The sequence below is a fragment of the Vidua macroura genome, chromosome Z (assembly GCF_024509145.1).
Source record: "Vidua macroura isolate BioBank_ID:100142 chromosome Z, ASM2450914v1, whole genome shotgun sequence".
NCBI lineage: Eukaryota > Metazoa > Chordata > Aves > Passeriformes > Viduidae > Vidua > Vidua macroura.
Genome location: NC_071611.1, coordinates 50,770,193 through 50,790,509, shown reverse-complemented (window position 1 = coordinate 50,790,509; position 20,317 = coordinate 50,770,193). Strand labels below are relative to the sequence as shown.

At 38.5% G+C, this 20,317-nt stretch overlaps 1 long non-coding RNA gene across 3 annotated transcripts; it reads left to right on the top strand.

Annotated features, from left to right (window-relative positions):
- The first annotated feature begins 2,378 nt into the window (after window positions 1–2,378).
- Window positions 2,379–18,334, top strand: LOC128822185 (uncharacterized). Of its 3 annotated transcripts, XR_008441383.1 has the most exons (5): window positions 2,379–2,471; window positions 5,539–5,626; window positions 7,612–7,664; window positions 17,648–17,797; window positions 18,233–18,334. It is a non-coding gene; the product is annotated as an uncharacterized LOC128822185 (long non-coding RNA). The 3 variants fall into 3 exon arrangements; XR_008441382.1 differs by having other exon boundaries at window positions 17,648–18,334; XR_008441384.1 differs by lacking the exon at window positions 7,612–7,664 and having other exon boundaries at window positions 17,648–18,334.
- Window positions 18,335–20,317: the final 1,983 nt, after the last annotated feature.

The window sequence follows — 20,317 nt, the reverse complement described above, 5'->3', positions numbered from 1 at the left end:
CACAGAACTTTCTCATACATAAATTTCTTTAAGAGCAGGAGAAATAATAATGCATAGATAAGGAAACAACCATTTTCTTGTCTTGTGAATAAGTCTAGAATCATCCCTAGGACAAATAAGAAATTAGGTTTATTACACTTTACTGATGACTATGTATCAAACTAATGAAAGCAAATAGCTCAGTGTTATCAGGTATAGATTTCTTGGGAGATCTTCTGTCACATAAACATAAACCAGATAATTATTATCTTTAGCTTAGCTCAAGCAGTCAGTCAGCAGTTTCACATATCTTCTGCATGAAGAAACTTTAACCTCAATTTTCATTCTGAAACAGTTTTGGGTTTGTTTTTTTTTTTCATTGCTTGAAGGAGGAGGAAGTAGAGGAGTGATTTTTATTGAGATACTAATTTTATCTTTTATAATTAAATCAGCATGAAAGGGTCTCTTGCATCTGTCCTCATAGTCAGGAATATCTGCAGCTCTCAGCAGACTGGACATTCGCTAGCTATAATTGAGCTGCCCTACTTCTTGATTTCAAAGTTGCATTTTAGTAATATACTAATCAATATGTATTTGCAAACTGTTGTGATAATTGCTCAGGAATCAAGGCAATCATGATGCATAGTTGCAACTATGACTCCTCTTGCAAGCCTTTCAGCCTTACAATAGATTTGAAGCACAGAAATTGCAGTAATCTGTCATCCATCACTGTTTTTCCCTTAGCTAATTGTATCACAATATATAATATTAATATATAATGCAACTTCTGTATATACAAACCTTATAAAAGTAAGCATTAACCATGTTAAAATCAATGTTCTCTTTTCCACTTTTCCACTTACCTTCTCCTTTATTTTTTTCCAGAACATAAGCCTAAACTGCTGGGGTTATTTGAAGGTCTTTCCCTTACTATTTTCACTGGGCTTTGTCCTCTTTTTTTTTTTTTTTTTTTTTCCGTTTTCCTTTTTCGTCTCCATCCTCTACAAAGGATACATCCAGAAGCAGTATGCTTAATACACATTCCTTTAGATCTGGAGGCATAAACCAAGATTTCTTCTGGTGACTGGTAGAAACTATCACAATATTGCATTCTTGGTTATCTGTGTGGGGAAATCTAAGATAGTGAGATACAAATTCCTGATATATATAATATAAATATTCTATTTATTTAGATATACCACTATTTATCTGGTCTATCTGGTTTTGATTGTGCATGTATTGTACAGCCAGAATCATAAACAGCCAATGCAAATGAAGCCTGAAGTCCTGACTACAGTCAATAACTATCAATATGTTGCTAGAATTACTTGATTTCACCTGTCCAGACCTTTTGATCAATCTGACCACTTATTGCTGCCAGGCAGCAATTTCTGTTTCATTTGCTCTGTCAGCTGGTGTAAATGAATAAATTGTGCAAGACAAGTCACCTTCTCTTATACCCTTGCTCAGAAAAATTCCCCACATTTGAATAGAAAAGTAATTTCAAAACATTTTTTCACTGCTTTTTAAATGAAAAGAGTAATTTTAGTTAAGGAGCTATTGTAATAGTCAGCAAAGATGTGAAATGCATAAAAGTGGTAAGAGGAAGAAGGACAGAAGGAAAAATGAGATCATACAAGGTCTGTTTGGTCCTTCAATTCCTCTTTGAGCTGTGGTCTCATGTATGTAAACATGCATTAAGTTTGCTCCATTTTGCTGACAGATAACGTAGTTGGTAAGATCTGATTACCAGAGCGAGATGTCCCTCCCAGAATTGAAGTGCAATAAGATCATATGCTAAAGTCAATAGCATGGATTTTATTTAACATTAAATGTAAGATAGACAGAGATAGAAAGAAATAGAAAAGAAAGGTAGGGTAAGAAAGGGAGTGAGAGACAGACAGATTAAGCAAAAATACAGACACCACCCTGTGGATCCAGATGATATTCTGTTAATCCTTTTCAGCCTGGCTTCTCCATGGTGGGGGCCCTGACACAGATCAAAACTTCTCAATACTTACACATTTTGGCAAACAAAGTGATTGATGCACACTGGCTACACATTCTCTTCATCTACTGGTTAAATGGTTCTTTACTTCCTAGTCAATTAGTCCTCTGGTCTTTCTTTTTTTTGAAGTGGGTGGGCCTCCCATCTTTAATCTTGGGGCCATGGCCTCCCCGTTCTGGACCCATCCAGAGCCAACCTTCAGCACATCCCCTGAGGTGGCTTACCTTGTGGATACTTTGTCCTCCAGCCTTATTTGCTTTACCCTAGACCTAGGATATCTGGATAATAAGTACCAGTTTTATCTTATCTCAAGTTCCTATTAGATAGCTTAACCGACAGTCCAATTTCCCAGAATCCAGAAGGCATGTTCTGTTGTGGGGGTGGGCTTCAGTGGTGCAGATTTGCTTCTTTTCACATTTTGCTGCAGTGGGAAAAATCAGTGATCTCAACAGTGTATGAGGTATTTTTCATCTTTAAGTATGAGGTATGTATGTATAAGGTATTTTTCATCTTTAAATCTCTTACAATAGTGTCCCCTATAGTATGCAGGAAACCATTGCATTGTCTTCATTTATATTCTTTAGAGACCTTGGGCTGAGACTTACAATATCTGAATTGTCTCAGCGAGAATACTATGTAGCATCTAGTACCCTTGGAAAAAGTGCATCTAAACCTAGGGAAGACACCCAAGAGTCTGGTTATCCACTCAGATGTAATAATTTATTTATTTCTCATTCACTGATTAAAAGACTAGTAAATACTATCCAAATCAGTATTTTTTATCAATAAGAATTTAATAATTCCATGGCCTTCATTAAGAGAGGATGCAAAAAAAACCACTGCACCGTTAAGGTAAATACGAGATTTTTATACTAGATAGTGTTGCCTGTCATAATGTAAACATGCAACAGAGTTCATCACAAAGTCTGCACAATGAATTATATAACTATATTTATTTGTATAATTATTTACTGTGAAATACCAACACATCATTTCTTATACTGTGAGATCATGGCCATGTCCTATTGTGATGTGCAAACATGTAATCATAAAAAATAGTCTCTCACCAAAATATTTACAATCCAATTTACCTGTTTAGTTAAATATTTCTGATTTTTTCTATTTCAGTGAGATGTTTTACTGTCCCCTTTAAACAATTGTAACTATATGATGAATTGCTGTGAATAATGAATTATGTAACTCAGTCAAACTGAAAATTAGCTAAGGATTCTGAAATACTACTGCTTCTTTTTGGGCATAAAGTGTTGAAAGAAGTATGTTTTATCCTATTTTGTTTGAAAAGACAAAAGTTCTAATATTTCCAATAGGGTCATGCATGCAATTATTAAAGTCAAAATAAGCATTAATCAAATCTCAGATATACTAATGTGAATCCTTTTAGTTCCTTTGATAGACATTGGACTTTGTCTCAAAGAAATTAATTTAATTTGAAGATATTTCTAGAAAACAGAGGGTTATAAGGTATCAAGAGGCTAAGCAGAGGTAGAATTCCATAAAATTTTCTCTATGATTGGAAAAATTTGGAGGACCAAAGTGAGATTATTCTGCATAATGTTAAAACACGGGCAGAGTAACAGAGAAAAACAGGAAATGTCTAAGGATTATCTGAAGGACTGACTAAGCCTCATAGATGTTAACTGCTCTGAAGGCATGGGGTAATGTGTGGAAAAAAATTGTGAACTATTGTCTGCCTTTCACATAGTATATGTGGTATAATGTAACAAGTGATCACATAGTATATGTGGTCTAATATAACAAGTGCATTCAGAGAGCCATACTTTCTGATGTAAAAACAGACAAACAAATATGTGACTATGTACTGTATGGTTTTGACAGCATTGTATAAAAATATGCATCTTCCTATCTTATTTATGTCTAAAGACATAATCTGTGAATTTTTATGTTGTTAATAAAGCACTACATTTTTTAATTCCCAGAAAGAAATGTTGCCGTGGAAATGCTCTTCAGAGGAAATTTATTGCATTTAACCACTGCTGCAAATTTTCTCCTCCAATAGTATAAATTTACTCTAATTGTTTAATGGTTTATAACTGTAATTATTCTTGTGTGCCAACATTAAAGTTTTAAAAGTTTAATTTGGAGGCTGTTCAGAGAAACTAATCTTTTTTACAGCCTCATAAATAGTTCTTTGATGAAATGAACAGAGGCTCAGCATCTGCCAGAGGTGAATACAAATTACAATACATAGTATCTCACTTGCAAAAAGGGGGCAAATGCTTTGATGTCTCAAGTGATCAGCTAATACTAAGTGCAGAAGTAGATAGATAAACATGGTTCACTCAAGGTTTTATCACCATTTACTGTGAAAGACTTCAACTTTCAAGAGTGAAAGTCAGATGATAAGAGAGTCAAAAATTATGTAGAAAAGAAAAAGGTCAATACCCAGAGAGATACTGCACCACATGATAAAAAAGAATGCCAAGTCAGCAGCTGCACTTCAGACATAGCAACTGATTGGAGTTATGGCTAAGAAAAAATATATAACTAATATATATACTATGTAGTCTGCAAATGTACATGGTTCTGACACCATACCCAGTTTCAGAAAAATAAACAGGACGTTGCAAATAACAAAGTCTAACACCAAAAGGGTAGAGAAAGGCAAAGACAAGAGAAATGCAATTAAATTTGCAAAAATTTTTTTAGGATCTGACCTTGGTTTCCCTGAGCAGGCCTGACCCCAACTACTAACTACAGTCTGATGAAGGATGCAACTACTTGGAAGAACTATCACAGAATTATCCTGCTGGCCAAGATTTCTTCCCACCACCTCCTTATATTATTACAAAGTGATGTGGACATGCTTCAGGGCATACAATGCTTTTGTGAAACTCACAGTATTTACAAAGAAGAGCTTGCTTTTCTCAAGGAAATATGGAGAATTTTACATAGTTTTAAAAGTTCAGATAGATGATTCTCATTGCATTATACATACATAAAAGTTCACATAATTCCTAAATGGTCCAGTTGTGTTAAATGTGGAACATGGCAACCACCTCTCAAAAAGCATTCATCACCTAATAATATTCATGGAATACAAGAAAAGGTTAAATCTTAATGTGTTTAGAATTCACTGAAATTAATAATATCAGATACTATTACTGCTATTTTTAATATACCATCAAATTTGAGACACAGTGTATACAAAGAGCCATGAAAACAGGTTTAAAAATTAATAACCCTGTATTTAGTCTGAATGTTAAAAGATCTGAAGTCACCAAAAGTACGTTTTCCTGATGATAGATAGAAACCTCTGTGGATGCTGCTGTCTTCTTTAAAAAACAATGAGAAAAAAATGGTCTAGGTATAAGCATCTTTTTCTTACATTTATTCTGACTGATGAATATTTTAGTCTGGGTAGTCTATTTAATAACCCAAACCTCTCCTTCTTATTTTTACCTGTGGACATTATGCCCAAATAATCTAATTTCACTGACTCCTAAAACTTCCAAGAAATAATTAGAAATCAAAAAACAGTCTACTAACAATATGTCCTATTATCTTTTCAGGATGGTTACAATAGATAGGAGAGGGAGAGCCATAACTGGAGAGCCAGATTACATCTTCCTCGACCATCATTCCTAATATGCTGCACAGGTATGTCTACTGTGGTCACAACAATGCAGAAACGACTCTTAAATAATTACCTGAGACTGTTAGATAATAAATCTATTGTGATTCAGAGGTTCTCGTGTGAAAAACCAGGAGCCAAAACACCACTTCACTGAAAGATGCCTTTATCGCATATTAAGCTCCAATTATTTCATAATCACTTTGAGCAAATAAAGCATTTCCAGCTCTCAGCTATGGAAGCAAAATGAAGAATGCAGTACTTTTTATTCAGGGTGGCATCCTGTGAGATTTAATAATCCATAGAAGTAACATGTGCACTATTAGACAGAGGTAATTCACAAAAGGAATGAATACCACAGCTTTTGCAAATAAATATTTCCTTTTAAAATCTGGCCTTGACATGTTGATAGTGTCTTTTTGTGTGATGTATTAGAGAGGTAAAAAGATCAAAAAGAAAGAACAAGTGTGGGGAGGAAAAAGGCAGTACTTAGATTAGAAGTATTTTCTGTAAGTGCAAAGTATTTTGCATCAATGTATTTTTTTGTTATTTACTATGGGAATAATAGCAGTAAGATAACTGAATAAAAAGGAAAACAGAAAAAAATTGTTTGTTTCCTAAACAAACTAACTAAACAAAAAAAAATCTATAATTCCTGCTAATCTTAACCCTTAACATGGGAACAACTAAGAGCAGTCGCTTACCTATCTGGAGAAGTCTATAATTTGTGGACCCCCTTCTCTCTTCTATATTTTTGAAATTTTTCCTAACAGTGTTAAACTACAGATGGTTCTCCAACCTAATCCCTGCTATCTCATAGCTCAGGGCCTTTCAGTTAAAATACTTGGCTCTTGGCAAGAGCAAGGGTACCCTCAGAAAAAAGGACTGAGCAGAGGGAAGAATGGGAAAAATTGTCTTTACATGATTGCTTATTTACTTTCCCTCAGACAGAACAAGGCCTTTTTTTTCACACAGCTGATACCTCTTGCTCACAGAACAGCTACCATTAAAAGGAATGTAATAATGAAAATCAGAAGAAAATTAATTAAATCTCAAAAATTAAATCTCAAAAATTAAATAAGAACCTGTCATATCCTAGGTAAGTTCATTCTTTGTACATGTCCAATCTGTACAAAACATGTTTCTATCTCAGAAGTAATTTTTGCAACCCTGATAACAATGAACCAACCCTGCCACTCTGCAAAAACAATGCTAATGGCCTAGCAATATATGATTGTATTAAAAGCTGTTCTCAAACCAGAAAAAGACAAGAAGTCTCACAGTTAACTCTTTGGAGCCCTAGATCATGCCCCATCTCCAATGTAGAATGAAAATGAAGATAAAATCCTTATTCCCAGGTTGCTGGGTTCCAACTGACAAAATAAACTGAAAACATACACTGTAACATTATAAATGCAAAGGAAGTTTCAACAACAGAATAGCTTAATACTAAAAAAAAATAGATTTTAAAGATGGAGAAGTAAATGCAAAAGAAGGCACACTTAGGCAGGAGAACAGGAGAGTGGCTTGATTAGTGGGAAACTCATGACAGAGCTCTAACTCAAACTGACAATACATGAGTGGTGAAAGGGAAAGGATTCAAGGAAAGAACTTAGCTTCACTTGAGCCTTAACTTTCCATATACCATCTTGCATGTATGGACAGTATTTCTAAGTCTGGTGGGACAGGTTTAGGACAAAAAGAGTTTCTACCTCTACACTCCAACTGAATTGTACTCCACTGATCATGACCCTCTAAGCTCTGACATTCAGACAATTTTTGATCCACCTCAATGTCCATTCATCTAACTCACATTTCCTAAGCTCATCTATGAAGATGTGGAGACAATGCCAAAAGCCTTGCTGAGGTCAAGGTAGGTACCAACCACCCAACCCTCTTTCTTTTTTGACCCATTCTGCCACGCCATAGTGGAAAGCTGTCAGATTGGTTAAGCATGACTTCCCTTTGGTGAATCCATGCTGACTACTCCCAAAAATTTTTTCTTTTACAGGCTAGGGGATGACCTCCAAAATGATCTATTTCACCACCTTTCCAGCAATGGAGGTGAGGCTGACTGGCCATTCTTTCTCTCGTCCTCTTTCTTGTTAGAGGATGGGATTAACACTGACTTTTCTTCAGTATCTGTATTACTCTCCTGTTCTCCATGATTCATCAAAGATGATGGAGAATGGCTTAGCAACAACCTCTGCCAGCTCCCTATGCACTTGTAGAGTATCCTCTTGGTTCCCATGGATTGATTTATGGGTATTAAGTCTTCCTAGTCAATCTCTAAATCATCTCTATTACCATGGGAAGTCTTTCTTTTTTCAGCCTTCCTCTCCTACCTTTAAGGTCTGGGATCCCTGAAGACAGACCTCAGCAGCAGAGACTGAGGCAAAGAAAGCATTCAGTAATTCTACCTTCTCTGTGTCTCTGTCATCAGGACACACATCTGATTCAGCAGAGATGCCCATTTTCACTAATTTTCATTTTGTTGCTGATGTACTTGTAGAAGCCCTTCTTCTTGTTCTTGATATCCCTTAGCAGATTCAATGCCAAGTGAGCCTTGATTTTCCTATTGTACCCCTGCATACTCTGGTGATGATCCTGTCCTCCACATGGTCTTTTCCTTTTACCACATCCCAAGTGTCAGAATTCAGCAAGAAAAGTGTCCCATGGTTCTACATTTAGGAACTAAGTTCAAGGAAGAGAACAATTAGCAACAGATTTAGATTCAGTCAGGGCATGAGTTTGACTTGTATGAGTTTGACATGCACCAGTTTGTAGGAGTAGATAGCCTGTATCCAAGAGTGCCAAATTATCTGGAAGATGCACTCACAAAGCCAGTAACAGCTTTGAAGTGCAATGAAGGTGTGGGAAAATGGGAGGAGAGAAAACACTGCACCTATGATCCAAAGCGGGTAAAAGGATGATATTGTTCAGCTTCACATCTAAGACTAACAAAATCATGGAGTGAGTCCCAAAATCACAAAATCATTTTGGTTGGAAAAGATGATCACTACATAGTCAAGTAGGCCATGACTCTAAGTGCTGTAACCAGTCATTTCTTTGAAACCTCTAGGTATGTTGGCTCCACTGCCTCACTGAGCAGTCCATTCCAATGTTTAACATGTCTTTCTGTGAAAAAATTCTTCCTGATATCCAGTCTGAAACCCCTCTGGCACAGCTTAAGACTGTATGCTCTTAAGAGGCCAACCACCAGCTGGCTACACCCTCCTTTCAGGTTGTTGCAGAGTGTTAAGCTCCCTCCTAAGCCCCCTGTTCTCCAGACTAGACAACACCAGCTCCCTCAGCAGCTCCTCATTGTGTTTGTCTTCTAGACCCTTCGTCAGCTTCATTGTGATTCTCCAGACACAATCCAGAACCTCAATGTCTTTCTTTAACTGAGGGGCCCAGAACTGGGCGCAGGACTCAAGCAGTGGTCTCACCAGAGCTGAGTACAGGGGAAAAGTCTCTGGCCAAGTGCTTCTGGCCACATTATTGCTTGTACAAAGCCTGGATGCCATTGGCCTTCTTGGCCACCTGGGCACACTCCAGGCTAACATTCAGGTATTGTTGATCAGCACCCCAGGTCCTTTTCTGCAGGGAAACTTGTAGCACTTCAAAGGGTTGTTGTGACCCAAGTGCAGAGCCCAGCACTATCCCTCTTTGAACTTCATGTTCTTAATCTTAGCCCATCAGTCTAGCTGCGACGTTGCGCTCTTCTCACCCCGGTCCGGACGGCTGAGGAGCCTGGCTAAAGGTGCTGCCTCTTGGCCAGACCAGGGTTGCCATGTGTCCGGGCGCTCTAGCACTGAGCGCACCAGCGTGGGCTAGCCGCGCTCTGTAACCGACGCTGAGAGGAGATAAAGGGGCAAAGGAATGGCACACCCTGCCCTGCGTGGCTGGAGAGCTTTTATTCCCACGTGTCGCCGCTGCAGTGGAGAGCGGCGTCCGCTCCTAGCACCTGCATGGACAAGATGGTGATGAAACAAAGGAACCATGGGGTTATATAGGGGGCAGGCAGACAGGTGCAGAAGCCCCCCTCGCCCAATGGGGATGGGCAATGGGAGGGTGACATGGACCACAGCAGCCAACAGGAACGCAACAGGGGTGGATACAGGGTTCCGGGACTAATGGGATTGCGGGGATGGGCTGACTGACATGGAAGTTTCAGGAATGAACAGGGGGTGGCTACAAGACTGACATGGGAAGGCTCCAATGGTAAGTGACCCGGAGCGAACCATCACGGGGGAAATGGGGGTACATAGAACCGACTAACTAACATTCATAAAAATCCCTAACTGAACCAACCAGTGATGCAACATCTAGCCTAACTTGTTGAGGGTGCACTTGATCCCCTCATCTAGATCATCAGTGACAATGTTAAACAGGACTGGGCCCAACAGAGATCCCTGGGAAACACCACTGGTGAGCAGCCACCAGCTGGATGCAGCACCTTTCACCACCACTCTCTGGGCCTGGCCATCCAGACAGTTCTTAACCCAGTGAAGATGCACTTGTCCAAGCCATGGGCTACCAGGTTGTCCAGGACAATGCCATGGGAAATGCTGTCAATGGCTTTACTGATGTCCAGATTGACAACATACTCATCCACCAAGGAGGTCACCCTTGTCATTAAAGGGGATCAGGTTGGTCACGTAAGATTTGACTTTCCTGCACCCATGCTGGCTGGGCCTGATGCCTTGGTTGTTCTGCATGTTCCAGATGATGACTCTCAAGATGATCTGTTCAATAAACTTTGTGGGCACTGAGATCAGACTGACAGGGCTGTAGTTCCCTGCATCCTCCTTTCATCTTCTTGTGGATGGGCATCACACTGGTCAACCTCCAGTCCCCCTGGCCTCCCTGATGATAAGTGATGGAGAGTGGCTTGCTGAGCTCTTCCACCAGCTCCCTCAGTACCCTCAGGTGAATCCCAACCAGTCCCATAGACTGGTGAGTGTCTAAGTGGCACAGCAGGCCACTAACTGCTTCCTCCTGAATTGTAGGGGGTCTGTTCTGCTCCCCATTCCTGTCTGCCAAGTCAAGATCTGGTTACCCTGAGGATAACTGTTCTTACTGTTAAAGACTGAGGCAAAGAAGGCATTAAGTACCTCATTATCCTCATCCTTGATGGAAATGTTCCCCTCTATGTCCAATAAAGGATGGGGATTTTCCTTGGCCATCATTTTCTTGTCAATGTAAGGACTTTTTCCATTCCCCCCCATCTTTTATGTCTCCTCCAAGAGGGTCAGGGCTCCTCTGACTGTTGCTGAACCTCCATCCTCTGCATTTCTCTCAGGGATGGAAGAATCTCCACTGGTTGATTTCTCTCACAGTTTCTGATACTCCTCAGCCTCCCTTTTTCCTTTTTGAGCTCTTCCACCAGGCTGAGCACATCATCCACCTGGCCATGACACACACAGGTATAGTCTCTGCTTCTATCTGGTAGCAATGCCAGACTTGAGCTCTCCCTGGGTTCTGGTGAGCTGAGCGGAGCCAGAGGGGCTGGAGATAAGAAAAGTTGATTGCCCAAGAGGACAGCTGGGCAATGAGGATGTGCTCAGAGAGGTGGTGCTGTTTCCCAGTCTGGGACATAAAGGAAAATGCTCTAAGACCTGGTCTGACCATTTAACTGAGCTTGCCAAAATGGAGACTTTCCCGCTGACCTGAATTGTCATGCGACACTGTTATCTTAATTTAAAAGAACTATTGTAGAAGTGAAATTTATATTTTAAGACTATTTTTCATATTAAAATAAAGTCTACTCTTAAATGACTAATCATCATAAAGTTAAAGGTATTTCAAGACTTGCATTCTGTCTTTGCTATTCTGAAATGCCAGCCTGTTTGTAGAGACAGGATCCAGAAACATCCATTAGGCTGTATTTCTATATTAATTTACCCCTCAGATCTCTGCTTAAAATCCCTTCATCCTTTCCTCCAGACCAAAACAATCTTCTCATAAATGTTTTCTCTCCTTTCTCTTTCTGCCTTTAGGACTTGTCTTATCCATCTTCTTCCTCATTTAATACAGACCTATCTCTATCCCTCCAATTTGATCAATAGAGCTGTTTTGAAAGCCTGTTTTATAATGCTTCCTCATAGAAGAGTATTTTAGCATATTTACCTAATTTATTAGCCCTCCTTTTATCTCTTCAGAATACCTGTGTTTTCCCAATTTGCAATATGTTGATTTATTTCTTACTCTTACTGACATGTTTTTGGGGTTTTTGAATTTCACTTATTCATCAGATTTGGTGAGTTTGTGCAAAAAATATCTGTAGAAAGACACATTGTACGGTTTCACTTTTTCAGCTTTCTGAAGCTGTAGTAAACCACTTGGATCTTGTAGATAAATGTTGCCTTAAACAAGCCTTTTTCAAACTAAAAGGAAAACCACCATTAAGCAATAGATCCTCTGGAGGCAGGAATTTTTTATGGCAGTCTCTTTATCAAACCTTGAGCCACCACAATGCACACACAAAATTCAAAACATTCATTCAGAAACTTTGTCCAGGCACACCCAAACACACAGACACATACACTCATCCCCCTGCTCTTGCTGCCACCAGACTTCCAGAATCTTTCAGAAAGAAAACTGGGCATGTCCAGAACTCATGACAGAGGTGGTTTTGGGGTATTCAGTGGAAGAATCAGGATTTTATGAAGCCCAGGTCTTGATGGGGTCCTTCAACAATGAACCTGATTGCCCTGCTTCAGAGGTTGGTTGCAAGAACTGCCTTAAATAGATGCACTGCTCCCTCAGATACAGCTTGTGTAGTCTGATAATATCCTAAAGGTACTACAGAGGGAGACAATTTTTAAATACATAACATGCCTTAAAACATGAAAAAAAAGAGGGCAAAAGGGGGTCTTTTTTTTCAGACCACAAGCACTGCAGAAAGTATATTCTTTGAGTAGTCCAAAACAGTGTAGTGGTTGGGACCAGATTTTTAAAAGTAAAGCTTTCCATTTTTGTCCTTCCATTTTCCTATAAACACACTGAAATAGAAAATAGAGCCTGAATCTCCTGCTGATAAACTATACTGCTTGCTTAAGCCATACCTGTTGAACACTGCATATGAACGCTTCACTACGTATTCACTGTAGTGAATACGTAACACTGAATACACGTAACACTGTTTTGAGGACACAAGGAAGAACACTGATAAATGTATTTGTATGTTGAGAAAATAAGCAGCTTGATTGTCTCGAAGGAATTGCAGGTGTCCAAAATGTGTATTGAAACATAAGATGAGGATTTAACCTATGTCAGTCTCCTCATCCCTCTTCTTTTAATGAAAGTACTGTGCACTAGCACATCAATAACACAATGGATCAGTGGCTTCTGAAAGCCAGCAGGGTGGATAACTATCCTGCCGAAGATCAGGCCTAGTGTTCTTGCACTATTTGCCACACTGGGTTAGTTTTTCTGTTAGTGCTATTTTCACTGAAGTAAGGGAATATTATCCAAATATAAGTGCTTGCAAGTCTGAAATCAGTGCGACTTTCAACTCCTCCACTTGTCCTTTTGTTCTTACTCATGGTAGGATACATAGAACAATGTGTGATCTTTCATAACATATGCTCTGAAACAGCAAGGCAGTTTATATGTGGCAGGAAGTCCTCCTCACCTTGTGGCATTTCTGAGTGCTGTGCTGAGCAAAAAAGAGGCTACTTTTCCTTTTTCTGTTCCTGAAACTGAATTGCACACTTCTGATAGCAATGGAGCCCCAGAAATTAAAGAAACAACTTTGCTTTTTCCTCTGGATTTAACCCTCCCTTCTACTCCACAAATTTGGTATGCATTAACAGATTTTCTGGTACATGTGGATACAGAGAAACACACCTAGCAATTTTGGTGAGTGCAATCTGTGCATAACATGCAATGCTTATTGCTGGTATTTTGGAATGCAGCTCTTGAAAAACATCTAAATTTGGGCGAGTTTAGAATATAAAAAACCACATTACATTATTGTTAAATTCCAACAGATAACGTCTAATTCTGGGCCATCTTTCTTTCTTAATTCTCTGGAGAGGGTTCTGCATTTCTCTGTTTCTGCTTATCCCCTTGCAGGGGAAGAAAGTGCTGGCTTTGATAGTTTAGAGGTCTAAGGTGTCCCAAAGTCTCTTTTACTTGTAGAGGTGAAAGAAAGGTTGAGTATTCCCTCATACACCACAGAATGCAAGCACTTAGGCATAAATCAATATGACTTTGGATATTGTAACACTTGCAAAGTTGTCCTTGGTCTTGCAGAGCTGAGTATTGGTGGTACAGCTGAAAGAAATTTGTCTTCTACTCTTAACAAGGCCAAATGGGAAATGCCTGGTCACTGCCTTTAGACAACAAGGGGCAAAGTGTTTTCTTACTAGGACTGGAGGAGAGAGAAGACCAACATCTGTGTACAGTCAGTATTTGGGTTGGGCTCAGGCTTTGTAAATTAAAGAGACAGAACAGTGCAGATGTCTACACCTTCAGGAAGAGGTCTGCAAGAGAGGTTGCTTATCCCGGGGGGACAGATTTATCAAACTTAGTCATCAGTACTGTGCGTCTTTTCCACAACCTTAATAGTCATAAATGATATATAATGAAGTTGTAAGAATGGAAGGTCACTGAGTACTTTTTTGAAGTCTCATGTTTCTATACTTTGTGTTTCTGGCTAAAATTAATTGTACAGGAATTGGGTTTAATATTTGAGTAATTAATCCACTTTTTTATGAAGTCAGGCAGGTGCCACATAGTTAAGACTCTGTAATTGCAAAATTTTAAAGAAAGGCACAGAATTTTAAAGCAGGTATTTCTGCACAGAATATGTGAGACTGAAAGGCTGTCAATTTATATGCACTTCCTATTCAAGCTTCATTGAAAGGGTTGTAGCTTCACCTCAAGTGAAGTAGCATCATTTTTGTGTTGTTTTTTTTTTTTTTTCCTGATGGCAATACAGTAGAAAGAAAGTTTCTGCTCCCTGTGAGACTTAATGTAGTTTGAGGCTTTGGAAGATCCATTTGGGATAAGTCTTCTCCAGAAAAGATTAAAGCTTTTCCAAATATGGGGAAGTTCGATACATTAATTTAATTGCTCTGGGTATCAGTTTCAATACCGGTTTCTTTTCTTCCAAACTTTCCTTAATATTATATCTTCTGCAGTGTCTGAAGGTAACCACAGATTAGTAGACAGCCAAGCTGGGAAGCTGAGATAGGGATTTTTTTCCATATTTCCTCATTTAAATAAGTGCATATATGGTGTGATCTCACTACGTATTCCTGCTTCACTGACCTGTTCTCTGTTGCATCCTGAGATTGGGTTTTAGGGGTTCTTATTTGTGTTAGCTAGCTGAGTCTTGTGTACCCTCCTGCTTCCCCCGTGTTGTTCCCCCCACCGCGGTGTCTGGCCCCATGCTGCCTGCCATTGGGCTTTCCCCTCTGCCACTCCTATGACCACTCCCCTGTCCAGCCCCAGGAACCCCGTGTCTGCCGCCCCATCCCCACAATCCCACTCAGGCCGAGGCTCGGTGTCAGCCCCTGTGGTATCCTGGTTGGTTGCCATCTTACATCATCGCCGCGGCACCCACACGGATTGGGCAGGGGGGTGTCTGCCCTCCCTATCATATCCCCTATATCATCCCGCTCCTTCCCAGGTCCCAGCGCCATTTCCCCCACGTGGCGTGGGAAGTGTGGGTTGCTACCCCCCACCGCAGCTCTTAGCGACAATAAAGCCTTCCCGCCTTCCTCGTGGGTGATCTGGACATTCCTTCCCCCTTTGCCTCGGACCCTTGCGTGGGCGACAGAACCCAGCAAACCCTGACCAGTGTGCCAGCAGCAGCGGCACACAGGAGAGAAGCAGCAGACCCAGGTGTCCGAAGGGCGCCGGAGCTGCTCCAGACCCAGGAGAAAGAGTGCGACGCCGCAGTTCTCTTCTCTTATCCTTATTTTTGGTTCTCTGGTTTAAATTAAATAGCAATACAGCAAGTCGATGTGTGCAAGGGAAGAGAGCTCTCTAAGGGTTCTCATATAGCAGCACTTTGTCTGTTGAATCTGCAGAGATTTTGGTATCTTGCCGGCTTTGGTGAAATTTCCCCCAAGTTTCCAAGGATTTCCAAGACACAACGTGTTATATATTGATGAGATGTATATGCATATATAGAGATGATACAGGTTTACCCAACTAAATTCTGTTAATTTTACTGATCATTCCAGTGAACACAAAGGTGACAACATAACAGTGACATTGATCGACATCTTCTAGCAGCGTATGCTACATTTGAGAAAGGGTGAAAACTCAATTAAAACCATACTGAATTATAAAGTCAGTATTATGAGGCTGTATTTAACATTAATTGGGCAGTCTATAGTAGATTCTGAAATTTAACATGACTAGTGTTTACATGTCAGCTCAGAATGACTAAATTTTTTCAAAAATCTTTGTAGAACAAGAGCCTCCTTTAGTGTACTCACAATCATGGACTTTCAGCCAACGTCTTTCTTTTCCTAGAAAGGATCGGGATTCATGTGCTTCTCTCATTCTGCAATTTCCTTCTGTATTTTTCTCTGGCTCTTATTTATTCTTTTTTTTTTATTTTATTATTAAGTAATTTAAAACAGCTATGACTTGAAAATCCTTGAAACAATGTAATTATCTCATCAATGAGGCAGAACCAGTAGTCTAAAGTGAAATTTTCAATGTAATTAATTTAATCCTACATTTATTTTTGTTGAAAGGAGTCAAAACATACATTCAGCAATGCAATCACCACTAAACTTTGGAAACTATGGAAACTTTTATTTATAGTTTCCTTAAAGGCATTTTTCTGATTTTTTTCCTTTTTCTAATTAACCATAACTACTAGTGTAGTCCCCTTTCTCTTAATAGATTTGCTATAAATAAAATTAACAGGGAAGAAAAAGTATTCCCTTCTCAGAAAAATCTTTTGAAATGTTAACAGTCATATATGAATGTAAACTATGTCATTCCAGTAGGCCTGCAAATTCCAGTGAGACTCAGACCTTAAGTAAGAGCAAAGTTTCTAAGTGCTTAGTTCTGTTAACAAGAGTTTAAATGCACAGAGTTCAATACAAGCAGGAGATGAGAATATCATGGGTACCACCTGACCAAGGAACAGCAGAGGATGAAAATTTTAGGTCCTAAGGGAGGGTGCTTAGGAATAGTGTGTAACCCTCTGTTACATTAGTCAGGCATTTTGTTTTATTCCAGTTGTAGATGGGTGCATCTATGCAGTGGAATTAAATCAACACATGAAAAACAGAGTACAGCTCTGCTGTATTCTTGGAATATAGTATAAAAATATGAAAGCATATATGCTACATCAAATAGCAAGTACAGTTATTTAAGTCTTATTTATTACCTAAAAGTCACAAAGTCTGCAACTATTCTAGGTGCTCTAACAACACAACCTTCAACAAAGACAAAAAGAGAGAGGGAAGCACCCCTCACCCATTCTGAAGTCATAGTTCATATTACTGCAACATGAAGTTTCTACCACAACAGAGAGTACATATTGTTGAAGAAACATTTATGGAATTTCAGAACCTTAAATGACCTACTAGGCAACCAGTATTTCTTTCAGATTGTGCCAAATAGATCTACTGATTACAATTTAAATAACGTTTAAATATCTGCAATTTAGTGGAAAACGGTTTTATAGTTGTCAAAGTGAGCTCTTTCAACAACCATAAAAAAAGTTATGATCTAATGTCAGCAATGATGTCATTCATTTCATGATAATATATCCTTATGCAGACAGTGATAATTACTGTGCTTAATTTTTTTTAATCTTCCTGAGGGTTTAAAAATAGCTTGTAACTTTTCCAATATATTTAAGTGATACAAAACCCCCTAACTGAAGTGCTACCACACATAAGGAAACATTTTTCTGCAAGATTTTTGGGAAATTATTTGTTCTTTTTTTCTTTGATTTGAATGCTGTTGTGCATAAGAAACATGTTACCAGACTGAACTTAGTGTATCAGTCTGAATGCACACAGCAAATTAAGTCTTCTTCCTATTTTTTTTTTTTTTTTAAGCAAAATGTTTCACAAGAGTACAGTTTCTTGCTTTCTGGAGCTGTATTTCCAGAACACAGAAAGAGCAATGGAGATGAGCATACTGAATAACAGATAACAATATTATTGCACTTGGAAAAGTATTTGAGTCCAAGAGTAAGATTGGCAAAGGTAAGCTCGTGGAGTTTTGCTGGCTTACAGGTATGAAAATAGGATACTAGATGTATTGACTCCCCATTTTTGAAACTAAATTTGTTTATTTAGTAGTTTCTCATGGAAACTGTTACTTATAAACCAAATGGAAGTATTCATACTTTGCATCCTTCACTAAGACTTAAAACAATTCAGAAATGCACATTTCACAATGTTGCCCCTTTTCTTTCTCTATTAGTAAAAGAATGTATGGAAAATACTGTGAATTCACAAACTTGCAGTGGAGATGGTGTTCAGTTTCCTTAGGAAAGTGATTTAATTTCTTATTTTCCATGGTCTATCATATTTTTTAGAAGGATGACAGATTCAGTTGTGTCATAGTGGCACAGTTTTTGTTGGTTTTTTTTTGTTTGGTCGGTTGGTTGGTTCATTTATTTTGTTTTTTTTTCCCAGACTTCTAGAGCCAAGTTTTGGATTAAAACTAATTTCAGTAAGAATGATGACATGTTAACTTCCCTGTCCTTCCAATAGATGTAATAAAGTGATACAAAATAATATGCTGCAGTTTGGTTTTTCCTCCTTCATCATAAAAAAACACTGAAAGGGAAACTTCTACTGAAATGTTTAAATGTTTGATGAGTACTTTTCACACAGCTCTACTTATCACTGGTCTTAGGAGGAGTTGATTTTTTATATAAATGAGTTATTGCTTTGATCTGCTGATCTGGCATAACAGAGAATTCTACATTCATTCTTCTGTTCAATAGGAATGGTCTCACATTTATCATGAATATATGATTAAATCTAACCTTTCATCTATTTAGCAAAAGTTGTGATTCTGGGTAAAACTTACTGAGAATGAAATACAACAGTGAGCAAAAGATAATCAAGAGAAAACAATATTCAGTTAAATGTGATCTCTTTTTTAATGTTAATGCTTATGAATTTCTCATTGTTGTGTTTCTTCTTTTTGTCCTCCTCTTCCACACCCTGTGCATGTTTCACACAGTGTTAAACATTCCTCTATAACTTTAGGCACAATTCATTTTAAAAAAATCAATAATAGCAGAGAAATTAACCTATGTGAAGAAATTTGAAATGTGCTTATTCAACAAAATATTCACAAGGTGAAGATAAAGTCACTGTTCTTCAGTGCAGGAACTTCAGGCAAAATAAAAAAATAATCGCAATTAAAAAAAAAATACAAGCACATGCTCCATGATCCTTTTGTAACAGCAGCCATTATGAGAAATTCAGCACAAATAAAATGTGATCAGGCCTGAAAAGAGATAGTTACTGGCTGTTAGCGTCATGTGTTCAGTGCAACAAAGTGTATTTTCAGCAACTTAGGATTTCCATTTATGCAAATCATCTGATCACTCCTGATTAATATAGATACATAAACACACTAATTAAAAATAAACTTAGTTTGAAAAACTCTTTAATTGACAAAAATAGGTTGAGAAATGACAGCTGGGACATTTTTCCCTGTAGGTCAATAATTTGGATGCTTTGCCTCAATGTAAGGAAGTTACAATGCTTTACATCAGCTGAGGACCTTGACTGCAGTGTTAAGTAGAACCATACTTCCCAAAATCCAAGCCCTTAGGGAAAAACAATCTCTGGTAAAAATAATTCAGCTGTGTAAGAGGTTTAAAAATATATCTAAATTAGAGTTTTCTGTTATGGTACCAGAGTTTTATGTCTGAAGGACCTCATAAACAAGGCAAATGCTTACAACTAAGCTGCATTGTCTCGGCATGAAACAACTAGATTGTCACCTCTTCAAGCTACTTAAATTTGCTTGAAATATTTTCCTGGCTCAGGCCAATTTTAACTGGTATCCTTCTGTGTAATTTCTTGGACAGTGCTATCTCCCAGGATAAACCTCACAAATAGATCATGTACTGTGTGACTTGAATTAAATCCCCTGTAAAAAGATTCAATTTTTCTGAGGATTTCTTGCTTTTTCCTTTGCCTAACTGCTCAAAATTCCCGTTTATACATTTTACCTTTGTAATTATTTTGGCCGTCTGTTCTCTGTAATACTTAAAAGGCAATTATCTTATCCAACTGTGCTTGTCAGCATACATGTGCTGACCATGCATGCGCATGAGTCTCTATCTGCTTGTAGCCACTCTAAGACAGGCAAATCCCCCAGAAAGAACAAAGACTGGAGCTCAACACAGAAGTACAAAACAAAAATCCATTTGCTTTAAACTACAGACAACCCCTTGCTGTTGCAGAGGCAGAGAGGTGCAGCAGATGTACCTAGCAGGCTGTGATCATTAAGTTCCATAAGCACTGAAACTCTGTTATGACAGCTGTAAACAGAAGAAACCAGCAGCATCTTTCCATCTCATACCACATTCCTGTAAAGAACAGATGTGCTTCCTCATCCCTACTTACTGTGACCAGTCCAGATTTCCCATGAAGGTGTCCTGGGAAATGGATTATGTTTGGTCTCACAGGTCTAAGGATTACTTTTATCATAGATGTCTTTAAAATGTTTGTAGAATGAACAGTCCATACATAAAA